The 13,606-nt window shown below is 40.8% G+C and overlaps 1 long non-coding RNA gene across 1 annotated transcript in view; it reads left to right on the top strand.

Annotated features, from left to right (window-relative positions):
• LOC121928662 overlaps positions 1 to 12,769 on the top strand; it is a 30,799-nt gene extending 18,030 nt beyond the window's left edge. Inside the window, exon 3 of the long non-coding RNA XR_006103543.1 lies at positions 12,487 to 12,769. This is a non-coding gene — a long non-coding RNA (uncharacterized LOC121928662). The remainder of the gene's footprint in view (positions 1 to 12,486) is intronic.
• Positions 12,770 to 13,606: the final 837 nt, after the last annotated feature.

The following is a 13,606-nucleotide window of genomic DNA, read 5'->3' as shown; positions in this document are numbered from 1 at the left end:
TCCCACTACCACCAACAAAGAAAAATCCAGCAGCCAGTCAAGTTGGTTTTTCTATATACCGATGTTATAATTCACCTGAGGCAGCTAAACGTCCTGGGCTGATCCTGCTCCCATATTTGTTTATCAAGAGTTCATCTATGAATTGTTCTCATGCTTTTGTCACTACAGGATTAGGAACAATCCATATTGAGTTTTTAAAAATGTATTTTTAATTTAAAATGTTTTAAAAGGAAACTTTGGGCAACAAACCCTTACAGTAGGCCCCTCTCTTTCAATGGCACTCATTTACTTAACGCTGTTTTTAGCACCACTTGGTTCATAGACTGAGTTGGTAATAATATAAATGAGAGCAGTGGCAGCATTTAACTCCTCTTCCTTGTCCTCCTTGTCTTCCTGGTCTTATTTCTTCTCCTCTTCCTTGTCCTCTTCTTCCATTGCTATTGTTTAGTTATTGCTGTGCCTGTGTTTTCCTGCTGCACTCCCACCTACCTCCTAGGGCCCAATGTAGATTACTTATACTTAGCACAGAGATGCTGACTTGCTGTTTCGGGGGGCACTCTTGGCTGATAGCTTCCATGTTAGTGGCCTGGAGAATCTGCTGTAGGGTTTAAAAAAGGGCTTCATGGTGTTGTGCTTCATCCCTGAAATAGGTGTAACACCTTGGATAACTCCTTTAAATTTCAGACGGTAACCCAGAAGAGATTTAGCTGCCTCTAGTGGGGTGGGGTGAGGAATGTGGCGGAAGCCCTTGGATAGAACCATTCTGCATGACAACATTTTGAGAAAGGTATCAGCTGGCAGAGGGTTAGCATAAGATGTATACAAGTACAGAAAAATAAATCAGAGCACAAAAAATAGCTTAAGGTGGGAACACTTCTCAAAACAGCCACATAAAGAATCAGGGTGACCAATGCTAATGGGGGGACAGAAAATGAGGTGAGAGAAGGAACTGACTGGATGGAGAGGCTAAGAAGATAGGATGGAGTAAGTTCCAGACGCACCAAAGGGGCGTGCTAGGGTTGAGAAGGGGCGTCACTTCCTGACGCCCCTCAACCCTAGTACGGACCAAGTCTGTACAAAATGGCCACCACCATTTTGACGTTGCAGACGCGTAGCATCCGGATGCCGCGAGTGCGCGACTAGTGCCTCGCAGCGCCACTTCCAGGGCCCAGAAAAAGCGCCATTTTGGCGCTTCTTTCTGGCTGCACCCAGGAACCGTGCGGTTTGGCTGTTGTGGTTCCCGGATGCAGTAACTCGCAGCAGTGGCAGACTGCCCGTTTTGGGCGGTCTGTAACTCGCCAGAGAGGCACACAAATATTCAAAGGCTAGAGGAACTTTTCATTGTCTGGCATTTTGGGTGAAGAAAAAGTCATTGATGATTTGTACCAAGCAGCTATTTTAAATATCTACAGAGACAGATGTAAGAGCTGCATACAGTACAAAATAATTTTACAGAATTATACAGAAAACCAAGCTATTAAAGATGCTAGAACTGAGCACCAGTATATCCATTTAATCCCACCAAGTGTGGAAGCAAAAAACAAAACTGAAGAACCCCCTCAAAGTTCAGTGTGGCCTGGGCATGCTTAGCCTGGCTGGGTGGAATGCTGACTATTGAGGAGAGTTAAAAATTGAGGGGGAGATGGACTGGAATGGGTGAAACCTTTACCAAAAGCACTCAGTGACAATATCTGCACTGCAGAAATAATGCAGCTTGACACCATTTTGGCCCTGAGGAGATGGGTCAGGATAACCTCACCCATCCCTGCATTAACCCAGGACCAGCTGGTCACTTCTTACCTTTCTAATCACCTGCCTGAGGAGGAGGAGGTTGCACCCATGTGGCCAGTTGCCTCATTTCTGCATCAAATGGGGCAACTGGGAGGCTTTTCAGTTGGATCCAACACTGGAAAGGTAAGGGGTGTGTATGCGTGAGTATGGGACATATGCACAGATTGGTTTTCCTAGAAACTCCCAGAAAACTGGGGCTAAATTACCCCAGGGTAGTAATAATAATAATAATAATAATAATAATAATAGGCTGGATCTGCCAGATATGTATGCAAAAGGGTAGGATCGAGCTCGATCCTGCTTTGTGGTTTTTGGCCTTTGTCATTTGCACTAGATGATACAAGGCTGGGGTGAACCCGAGCCATTTGGCCCATGCAGACAACCCCTCTAATTGCAAGGGCCAAATGCTATAGAATTTTGAGATTTGTAGTTTTGTGAGATACTTAGCCTTCTCTGTCAGAGATCTCTGATGCAACAACAAACTACAAATCCCAGGATTTCTAGCATGAAGCCATGACGGTTAAAGTGGTGCTAACTGTATTTTTTCTGATGCAGCCTGAGGTACACTTTTTGTTGTTGTTGCAGGGCTTCATTTCTGTTATACCAATGTTTTAAATTTTGGGTATCACCCTTCAGTTCTCTTATGTGCAAAATAATAATGAAGATTATTATTTTGCGCATCGTTCTGAACAGACGTCTATGAGACTGAAGATATCATAAGAAAAAAAAAACTGGTTAAAAGCAAATCCAGCTGCATGTCTGATCAGTTTTTGTCTGAGGAAATGGGATAGGCATGGCTTATGGTGCCATCTTGTCCTTCACCACAGGCAATACAATGTCTTCAGCCATTTGTGAACAGAGCCAAACAACATTGCTTGTCATTTGTCTTCATTAGTTGTGTATACATTTTGAGAGCAGTACCTCAGATGAGTTATAACACTGCTTAATGCACACTGACAAGATGACCATGGTGGATAATCAGATGGGTAGGTCATGGACACAGTCCTTTACAGAATTTACACCAACCATAGTGTGGGAGGATTGAGGAAAACAGTGTCTGCATGTATCCTGTGGTTATGCTCATTATAATTCACATCTTCCTGAATCAGAACAGTATCTATATTATGTTTGTGATAACTATTGACACAAATGTATGTGGCTTCACTGGCTAACTTACAAAATCTAACTTGTCCTTTCTTTTCTTATGACTGATTAAATCAAATTGAACTATCTACTAAAAATTAAATATACTAGTTGGTTTCCCCCCCATATAGGGCTTTGACACGTGTTTTCTATAGATCCTTAGCAGAATGAAATATTCACGCCTCTGAGTCTATGAAACTCTAATGATGGTACAAAATGCTGAATTAGTGTCTCCTTGTGCTCAGTGATCTTATTGTCCTTCGACTGTGTTTTGAAACTGAGGTGGGTTTTGTAGGATGACAAGAAGATGTCTATGCCGATCTTTTCATTTCACTGAGAGCAGAATGCTGCAGCACATTTGTTCTTTTTAAAAAATATAAAAGTGTGTATGTCAGTGGTGTGAATGGTTTTAACAATGGACAGAATTGGCAACACATTTCCTAAGTGCTTCAGATTTCATGTGGAAAGAGAGACGATCTTTAATCTGCAGTGCAAGTGACAAAGCAGACAAGGACCCTTTTCCCTTTTCAAGCAAAAGAAACACTGAAAAGCAAAGAAATGTTCTTTTGGACAAGAAAATCCAATTTGCCATTTGGATGGAAAGAATAGGGCCTCTGCTCGAGAAATATATGCTATTGGCACAATGAAGCGAAGATAAAGTTGCTACACATAAAAAGTGACATCAGACATGTTAAACATTATAAAGATTTAAGGATCAGATTGCCTAGATCTAACACTTAGATGCTCTCATGGAAATAAATGAGAGAGGATATTCCCCCTCTTCTCCTTAAATTCTACCAACAGGTTAGAGCTACATTTGGTGCTGCAAATGCAAAATGAAGGTAAAATACTTATCACAAAAGAGGACTTCAGAGAAAGGAAATGGGAAGCTAAGTCTGCTTTTCCCTGAGCAACCATCCAACCACCTGAATACTGTTTCTTTTTGGTTTATAGAGAAAATAGATGGATTCTTTGACAGATGTTATTGGCAGAAGGGAAAGAACCGATCTGTGCTTTCTAGACCAATGATCCCAGCTTATAATAATAATAAAAAAATAAAAATTTTATTTGTATATTGGGACTGATTGGCATGCTTTGTCTCTATATCACCTAAAGTTTTCCTGATGCAAAACATGAAGACTTCTTGAGAAATTCAGTGTTCTCTACCTACATAGGAACTTGTGGCTTCATAAAGGAAGGAGACATGCTGGATTCCAAGGAAACAACTTCTCTGAATTGCAAATGGACATTAAATTTCCTTGAATTTGAAAATCTCCCAGTGACCACATGGCCAAAGGGGGAGGTGCCAGCCTGCAGATAGCCCTCCCTACCATCTGAACTAAGACCAGAAACAGAAAATGCTGGCCTATGACTAACATCTTTGATTTTTTTCTCCTGTTTGCCTGAAGAAGAAGCCAGTGTGATCTTGAAAGCTTGCAACATGTAATTGTGCATTTTGGTTGGCCCAGTAAACGTATCATTTTTCAGAGGTTATTGGATTTGCTTTATGGCCAACACAGCAACCCCTAGATGCTTGTTGGGGATATATGAACTCAATTCACAGGCTATATGCCATCAAAATCTCCGACTGTTGCAGTGACTAAGGATGGCATCTCTCCTCTGGATGCCTGCCTTGGGTCGGTAATGGACTGGATGAGAGAAAGCAAACTCAAGTTGAATCCAGAAAAAACGGAGGTACTTGCGATAGGTACCACAACTCCAGGGACGGAATTTTGTCAACCAGTCCTGGATGGGGTCACAGTTCCCTTAAAGGAAAAGTTCGCAGTTTGGGAATACTCCTGGACCCATCTTTACAGTTATCATCCTATGTGGATATGATGGCCAGGAGTGCATGGTACCAACTTCAGTTAATACGCCAAATGCGTCCCTACCTGGACCAAAAGGACCTTGAAGCAGTGGTACACACACTGGTAATCTCTTGTTTAGATTTCTGTAATGTGCTCTACATGGGGCTACCTATGTACCAAGTTCGGAAGCTTCAAATGATGTAAAATGCGGCAGCCAGATTGGTCACTGGAACATCTAGATCAGATCACACAACACCAGCATTAAAATCTCTTCACTGGCTACAGATTAGCTTCTGGGGGCAGTACAAAGTTTTGGTTATTATCTTTAAAGCCCTACATGGCTTGGGCCCAGGTTACTTAAGGGAACGCCTCTCCCTACACAATCCGCTCCGCACTCTCAGAACAACCGAGAAGAACTTATTAGGGTATGTACACACCAGGTTAACAACAACTTCCCACAGGGCATTTACTGTCGTAGCTCCTAAATTATGGAATGGCTTGCCGAAGGAGATCCATCTCATTACCACCTTAGATGTCTTTAAGAAAGCACTTAAGACGGATCTCTTCTGGCAGGCCTATCCACACAATCTGCTATAAGAGAGTTAGACATACCCCATCTCTATTTGTAAAGATATGTTTTTTAAATGATGATTTAGTCTGTGTATTATATTGATAGTGATTTTACTGTTTTATTGAGTGTATTTTATATGAAATTGTAGTTTTTTATCTTGTAATGTTGTTTCTATTGTTGTAATCCCACCTCAATCCTCAGGGAGAGGCAGGAAATATAAATATAAATCATCATCATCATCATCATCATCATCATCATCATCATCAAAAGTTCAAGATAAGTCAGTGGCACTGTCTTGGACACCCTCATGGCATCACAGTATGAAAACATATTCATGGCTGACCTGGAACAATGCTTTGTTAGCATGTGCATCCAAAAACCTCAGGGTTAAAATCTATGACCGATGATGGAGCTCCACTGGGTAGCCTTGAGCAAGTCATACTGTCTCAAGAAGACAGTGGGAAACTTTCAGCCTGACAGGATGGTGATGGAAAACCTCCATTGAATAAATCTTGCCAAAAAAACCACACTGATATCAATCTCCATAAGTCATTGTTAACTTGAAGGCACACAACAACAACAACAACAGTTGTGAGGCAATCAGATTCATTCTTTGAATCTTTAGAGGTCTTTCAATTTTCACTTACATCAGCAGGTTAATGCCAAAGTCATGGCCCAGTACCAAATAACTGTGTAACTGCTTCTGTGAGTCCAGAAGAAGTTTTGTAGCTGTTTCCTTCTATCAGCAGCTTCCACATTAGTTGACAATCTAGCTTTGAAACTGATCATGGGAGAAGCTACCAAAATAGTGTGTGATATGTCACTTGAATCAGGCATTCAAAAAGACCTGCAATTCAAAGGAGTGTGTGTGTGTAGAAGGGAGGGAATCCCATTAAGTTTATTTAAGCCCCTTGTGTGAGCCTAAGCAATGCTTTGGATCCTAGCCAGTGTTTCAAAGAGTGGTTATTCATAGCATGTATTGCGCTCATGGTGATATGGACAAATAAAGAGACCTTTGCAAATGTTTCCAAGAGCAGTGGATTTATTATGGGGCAGCCATTCTGTAGCCTGAGGGCTCTGTCAAATTAGAGAGAGACAGAGAGAGGAAGGCCCTGGAGCAGTATGCAGCTTTCTGGCAAGAATAATTATTTTCTAGCAGCAACGGCGGAGCTTCTTCAGGGATGGAGGGGATGGCCGGGTATGCGTATGTCAGATGGTAAATGGGTGCTGGAAAATATCTGCTTGGAGCAATGTGAATTAACATGAAAAAAATACTTCAAGTCAGAGTGGGTGTGAGGTAGAAGCCTATTTTCCTGCACCATACTTCTCTTCATTATCAAAAGAGCACAGTGAAATTGGAAAGAGAATGAGATGTGCCTTGCCAACAGGGCCATGTGGGGCTATACGTTTTGTTTAAATAAAGAGTAGGGCTAAGTTGTGAGAAAGGCCTCAGGAAAAGTCCCTTATAGGTAAACCCAACATTTTCACACCACTTTGCAGTTAAAAAATGCTATTAGGACCATGGTAGCAAAAATATACCATAAATCCCTCCCTGTCTTTCCTTGACAAGAGTAGATAATCAGCAGCCAATGATTTACTTTCAAGAGTGCTTACAAAGAGAAGATAAAAATGGAGAAAGTCATGTTAGCCTCTCAGCCAAATCTTGGGGAAAGCAACACAGCAGAGCATGGCTTTGTATTTGATGGGAGCAAGCCTGCAGCTTTAGTCTCATTCTCTTGAAAGTGACATAGTACCTGCTGAAGAGTTCTTTAGGAGAGAGGACAATTACTGGCCAAAGGGGCCGTTTATTATCCTGTCTAAGTATATTTAAGGAGAAAGATACATAATCCATTGTTTTGGTCAGAATGTATATATTGCAGCTACAAGAGACCACTTTGTATTGTCTTGTAATTTAAGTCTGTTTCCAGCAAGGCAGAAATATTAATTACAGCAGATTATGGTCCAAAACACACTGCAGAAATAATCCAGTCCTAGGAAATCATGGGAATTGTAGTTTGTTGTGGCACTAGAGCTAAATGTCTCACAAAACAGCAGTTCCCAGAATTCCCTAGCATTGAGCCAGGGCAGTTAAAGTGGTCTCAAACTGGAGTGTTTCTGCAGTGTATTTTGGACCTATGTCATGAGGCATTTGATGAGGTAGAAAATCTAAATGCCACACACATACAGTCGGCCCTTCTTATTCACGGATTTTTTATACACGGATTCAAGCTTACACGGTTAAAAAAAAAGTATAAATTTCAAATATCAAACCTTGATTTTCCCTTTTTTCTAAGGGACACCATTTTGCTATGTCATTATATTTAATGGGACTTGAGCATACACGGATTTTGTTATACACAGGGGATCTTGGAACCAAACCCCAGCGTATAACAAGGGTCCACTGTAGTTGTATAGTGTATAATGCTGTTGATGATGGTGGATACTCCATATCCATCGTCTGAGACTGATGTTTTCATTTTGCCAAAAGGGAGGGCAAACTGATTAATAATAATAATAATAAATTTTTATTTCTATTTCCCACCTCTCCCTACAGATTGAGGTAGGATCACATCAATATTGAAAATACAAATTGCAAAGTGCACAACAGATTAAAAACAACATTATATAACAATACTATACTATACAATTAACTGTTAACCTGAAAATCAGTATGTAAAGGGATCTTGTAGCACCTTTGGAGTGTCTTTCTTTGGAGGTTTTAAAACAGAGGAGCTTATTGCACAGGTCCTGGGGGATGGGATTGGGGCAGAACGGAAGGGAACGGAATGGAGAAATCATGGATATTACCACACGGGAGAATGCCGCTGATGCTGCCGGAAGTTCCTGATCCATTCCCAATCCATCCCACAGCAGCCGATTTTCAAGAACAATTCTGAACAGTTCTTGAAAATCAGCTGTTGTGGGACGGATGGGGAACATATCGGGAACTTCCAGTGTCATCGGTGGCATTCTCCCGTGTAGTAATATGCGTGATTCCTCCGTCCTGTTCCCTTCCCGCCTCGTTCCATTCCATTCTGATCCCATCCCCCAGGGCCTGTGTTATAAGCTCCAGAGGTTGGATGGCCATCTGTCAGGAGTGCTTTGATTGCATATTCATGGCAGGAGGTTAGACTGGATGGCCCTGGTGGTCTCTTCCAACTCTATGATTCTATGATTCTTTGAGACTAACTGAAAGAAAGGGGGTTGGTAGCATGAGCTTTTTTATACTTGAGTCTACTTGAGTCTCCATCCCACACATCTGAGGAAGTAGACTCCAGTCTACGAAAGATCATAGAATCATAGAATCATAGAGTTGGAAGAGACCACTAGGGCCATCCAGTCCAACCCCCTGCCATGCAGGAAATCCAAATCAAAGCATCCCTGACAGATGGCCATCCAGCCTCTGTTTAAAGACCTCCAAGGAAGGAGACTCTATCACCCTCCGAGGGAGTGCATTCCACTGTCGAACAGCCCTTACTGTCAGGAAGTTCCTCCTAATGTTCAGGTGGAATCTCTTTTCCTGTAGCTTGCATCCATTGTTCCGGGTCCTGTTCTCTGGAGCAGCAGAAAACAAGCTTGCTCCCTCTTCAATATGACATCCTTTCAAATATTTAAACAGGGCTATCATATCACCTCTTAACCTTCTTTTCTCCAGGCTAAACATCCCCAGCTCCCTAAGTCGTTCCTCGTAGGGCATGGTTTCCAGACCCTTCACCATTTTTGTCACCCTCCTTTGGACACGCTCCAGTTTCTCAATGTCCTTTCTGAATTGTGGCGCCCAGAACTGGACACAATCATGCTACCAACTTCTTTCTTTAAGTTAGTTTCAGAAGATTATCACATTTACTTTTTTGCCCAATCTGGGCATGGGATGGGATTGGGATGGAACAGGGGAAAACAGGTGCTATCGCACACAAAATTGCTGCTGTGCTGCTGGGTGACTACCACTGGTCCCCAATCTCGCTGATTTTGATGAATGGAAAGCTTCCGTACTACCAAAATCAGTGGGATAAGTGCAGCTCGGGGATGAGTGGTGGTCGGCCAGTTGTTCAGCAGCAATTTTGTGTGTGATAATACCTGTTTTTCCCTGTTGCAGCCTGATCCCGTCCCGTGGCTGGATTAGGCAAAAAATGCATGTGCAATAATCTCCTCAGTTAATGCTACAAGATCTCTTTGCATACTGATTTTACAGACTAACACTGCTATATCTTTCAGTGTTAACTTGAAAAATATATATGTACTAGTCATTTAATGTCTACTGCAACATATAAAGGAAAGTGGTGTTGTCACTGGTTCAGTCCAGTGGTGCTTGCACCTTGCTCAAATGAGATTCAGTGGTTCAGAAAGTGGTGTTGTCAATGGCCCAGTGCCTCTCTTGAACATTACCTGTTTTTCTTTTTATTCCATCTGATTTAGTCAGACTTTTTATATTGGGGAGACGTATTACAACATAATGATACTTAAAATTGGGATTTACAGCCTTTCCTATTGATACTTGCTGTTCCATTTCCAGTCCCTGCTTCTTATTCTTTACATTAAATAATCTTGATAGGCCTTTCTACTCTCTACTGTGGCTTCAAGAATTCATTTCTGGGTGGTTATAGCCAAATGAAAATCTTCCTTATGCTCGCTGTCCTATTCTCATGTGGAAAATTATTTTGAGGTAATGGTGGCTATTTTAGAAGGTGACTGTGACAGCTGCAAAAACTTTTAATTGTTTTTTTCTAAAAATAGTTTTAAAGCCAGATGTAAAATTAGGAATGGATTTTGTTTGTTGTATACCTTGTTGCCTTTGTTTATATTTAAGTCCGGTATTTCCTTCCACTGATCAATGGCACAGTTTAGAAAGAACGTTGGGGTTTCACGAGTGAGAAATCCACATGCAAGTTTAGTATTCTGAAATACTTTGACCTGCATTTTTGATTACCTCATGGGCCCAGATCAAACCTCAATGATTTCAGATCATTTATTAATAGAGTAAATAATGTTACTCTTAGGGAGAATACTGACAAGAAAGTAGGCATTTCTCCAGGTCTTCTGAACTGAGGAAATCCATTATTTACTTCTCTCTATTTTAGTTACTCCACTTAATCTATATTTTGTTCAGGAAACTTCAATCAGAGCCTTTACTGAAAGTATTTTTTTTTAAAGAAGATACTGTACCTCTCCCCATGATACATTTGTCATAGAGTCATCATAAGTTGGAAACAACTTGAAGGCACACAACAACAATAACAGCAGCAGCAACAGCAGCAGCAACACATCTTAGTCCAGTAGTTTCACATACGAATTTTTAAAGATCTCTCAGGTGACTTATTTATAGACCCAGAGACACATACTGAATTTGCCAATAAAACTGAATCCTTGGTTAATGCTGTTCAGCAGTAGTCTTCAGAAACACTGTCATGAAAAGATGGTTTGCAATGGCAGCTCAATCTTCTAAACAATGGAAACAGTTTTATCAAAGTTTGCCAATCCCAGTGCCTTCAAATTAGGGTACAGAAAATTGATTCATTGTTCAGTTCTTTTTATTAGCTTACTGTTCCAAGAGGAAGAATATTAACACTGATGGAGTTTGCAGAAGCTGTTGCAGATCATGATATTGGGTGTTCTCTTGGAAAATGGTGGATATTCAGGTCATTCTGACTTTTACATTCTATGGAGTTTATCACACTGAGACTATCACACTGGGACTAATTAAAGATAGATTAAAGCCCATTTAAAGCATCCCGGTAATAAAGGGAAAATGCCGAGTAATTGCACAAATGATTATCACATGCAGTTGCACAAATAAAGTGATATCAGAAATGCATTGTTGCTGAAATCCTAAAAGTAAAAAGATGAACATTAATGCTTATTTGTGACCATTTTAATGATGGGGTTTGTGCAATGTCGTGTGAAATCGTTTTGTGTAATTACATGATTTTTCTGAGATATTCACGGGATAAAGTCCCGATCTCCTTAGTGTGATAAACTCCTATGTTCTACATCCATCACCCACCCTAGTCCTATCACATGTTTAGTGATTTTCTTTATCCAGATTTGGATTCAAGTTTGAGTCAAAGTAGGCAGGTTCGGTATCCTTCTCTACAAGAGAAATGCTGACTGGATGATTTATGGACCAATCTTGGGACCCAGCTCTTGGTAAGAAAAGCTTTAGGGTAGGTACCAATCACTATGTCAGCCCATTAGGGAGATGCTATATAGTTTGTGTAACTGAGCCAATGTATCTGGCTTTAGGGTTTATCACAAGCCTTTGTGGGGTGGGGGAGAAACAAAGGGCATAACAAAGTTACATCGCTAAAAAAATGCAACAAACAGAACATAGCTATTGAACTAACAAGCAATGTTTTATAGTTATATTGAAAACTCACAATTTAAGAGCATTTTAAGGTATTTTAGAGGCAAATGGATATAATTTTTTTATGCTATTCTCTTAACAATCTGAAAAAAATAACTGTTGAAAAAGTAACAAAAAGCCCTCTTATGAGCAATGCAATGTGTGACAAAACAAGTTCCTTTTAAAACACCATAGCAAGGTAATACTTTCAAATTACTATAATATGCAGCAGGAAAAATATTTTTAAAAAGTAACTTTCAGAGTTCTGGTTCTATGTTCCTTGTTGTCTTAAACTGTCCTGTCCTTAAAGTATGTCAATATTGGAGAAAATGCATGTTCCATAACCTGTGCTATCCCGCCTCGCGATAGTTACTTAGGCAGTGCAAACTGGATCACCTTGATGATTAAAACATAGCATACATTCAGGGACACATTTTGATAGACACCACTAATTTGGCTTTCATTCTGGGTTTGTTTCTACCGACAAAAGAAGTAAGGCAAGAATCTTTTCAAAGTAAAATTTAAAAGTGAAGCTCTGGCAGATATGTGGGTCATGGCTTGCCCCATGCTTCCTGAATAGCATTATTTCTCCTCAGTCCATATATTGTGTTGCTCAACTCTGTTTGCTCCTATTGTGAAAGAACATCAGGAATTATCTTTCTTAGTACTTTGCTGATATCAGACATTTTGTCCTGAACCACCATATTTTTAGTGGGCTAGGGTGGGGTGGTGGGTTAGTTTAGTATGCCTCTTTTGGTACCCTTCTGCCATGTCAGAGCAGTTCTGTGTCACTACCTTATGATTATGTTTACTTCTATCTGAATTTATCATAGGGAAGGTGAATAAATCAGCGAATTGATCCAGCCAGCTCAGTATTGTTGACACCAGTGGACAGGAGCTCTTCAGAGATCCAGAGGGCAATCATTCCATCCAGTAGGGGGTGAAGAAGATGGCCAGCTTGGAGTGGCCACTCCAGCCCCAGTTCCTCTCCAACCATCAGAGGACCATGGTGACCAGTTGCTGCTATCCCAAGGCCTTCCATCACCACAGTCCTAAACAAACAGCTCTTACTCTCAGGAAGTTCTTCGTAATGTTGAGGTGGAATCTCTTTTCCTGTAGTTTGGATCCATTGCTTCAGGTCCTATTCTCTGGAGTAGCAGAAAACAAGTTTGCTCCATCTTCAGTATGACATCCCTTCAAATATTTAAACAGGGCTATCATATCACCTCTTCACCTTCTCTTCTCCAGGCTAGACATACCCAACTCCCTCAGTCACTCCCCATAGGACATGGTTTCCAGACCACCATTTTGGTTGCCCTCCTCTGGACATGCTTCAGCTTATCAACATCCTTTTTGAACTGTGGTTCCCAAAACTGAATGCAATATTCCAGGTGAAGCCTGACCAAGGCAGAATAGAGTGGTACTAGAATTGCATTGGCTTTTTTAGCTGCTGCATAACACTGTTGACTCATGTTCAACTTGTGGTCTACTAGGACTCCTAGATCCCTTTCACATTCAGTGTTGTCAAGCCAAATGTCCCCCATCCTATATCTAGGAATTTCATTTTTTCATCCTAAGTGCAGTACCTTACATTTCTCCATGTTAAAATTCTTTTTATTAGCTTTGGCCTAGCTTTCTAATGTATTAAGGTCACTTTGAATTTTGATCCTATCCTCTGGGGTGTTAGGTACCATTCCTAATTTGGTGTCATCTGCTAATTTCATTAACATGCCCTCTATTCCACCATCCAAATTATTGATGAAGATGCTGAATAGCACTGGCCCCAGGACAGAACTATATGGCATCCCACTGATCACTTCTCTCCAGGATGAAAAGAGAAGGTTAAGACCCTTTGGGTTCAGTTGTTCAACCAATTACATATCCATCTAACTGTTGCACTGATTAGCTTACATTGTACTAGCTTGTTTGCCAGAATATTGTGGGAGACTTTGT

Source organism: Sceloporus undulatus, chromosome 1, assembly GCF_019175285.1.
Source record: "Sceloporus undulatus isolate JIND9_A2432 ecotype Alabama chromosome 1, SceUnd_v1.1, whole genome shotgun sequence".
In the NCBI taxonomy this organism is placed as follows: Eukaryota; Metazoa; Chordata; class Lepidosauria; order Squamata; family Phrynosomatidae; genus Sceloporus; species Sceloporus undulatus.
Note: the sequence above shows the minus strand (reverse complement) of the source record. Positions and strands in the feature narration are given on the sequence as shown.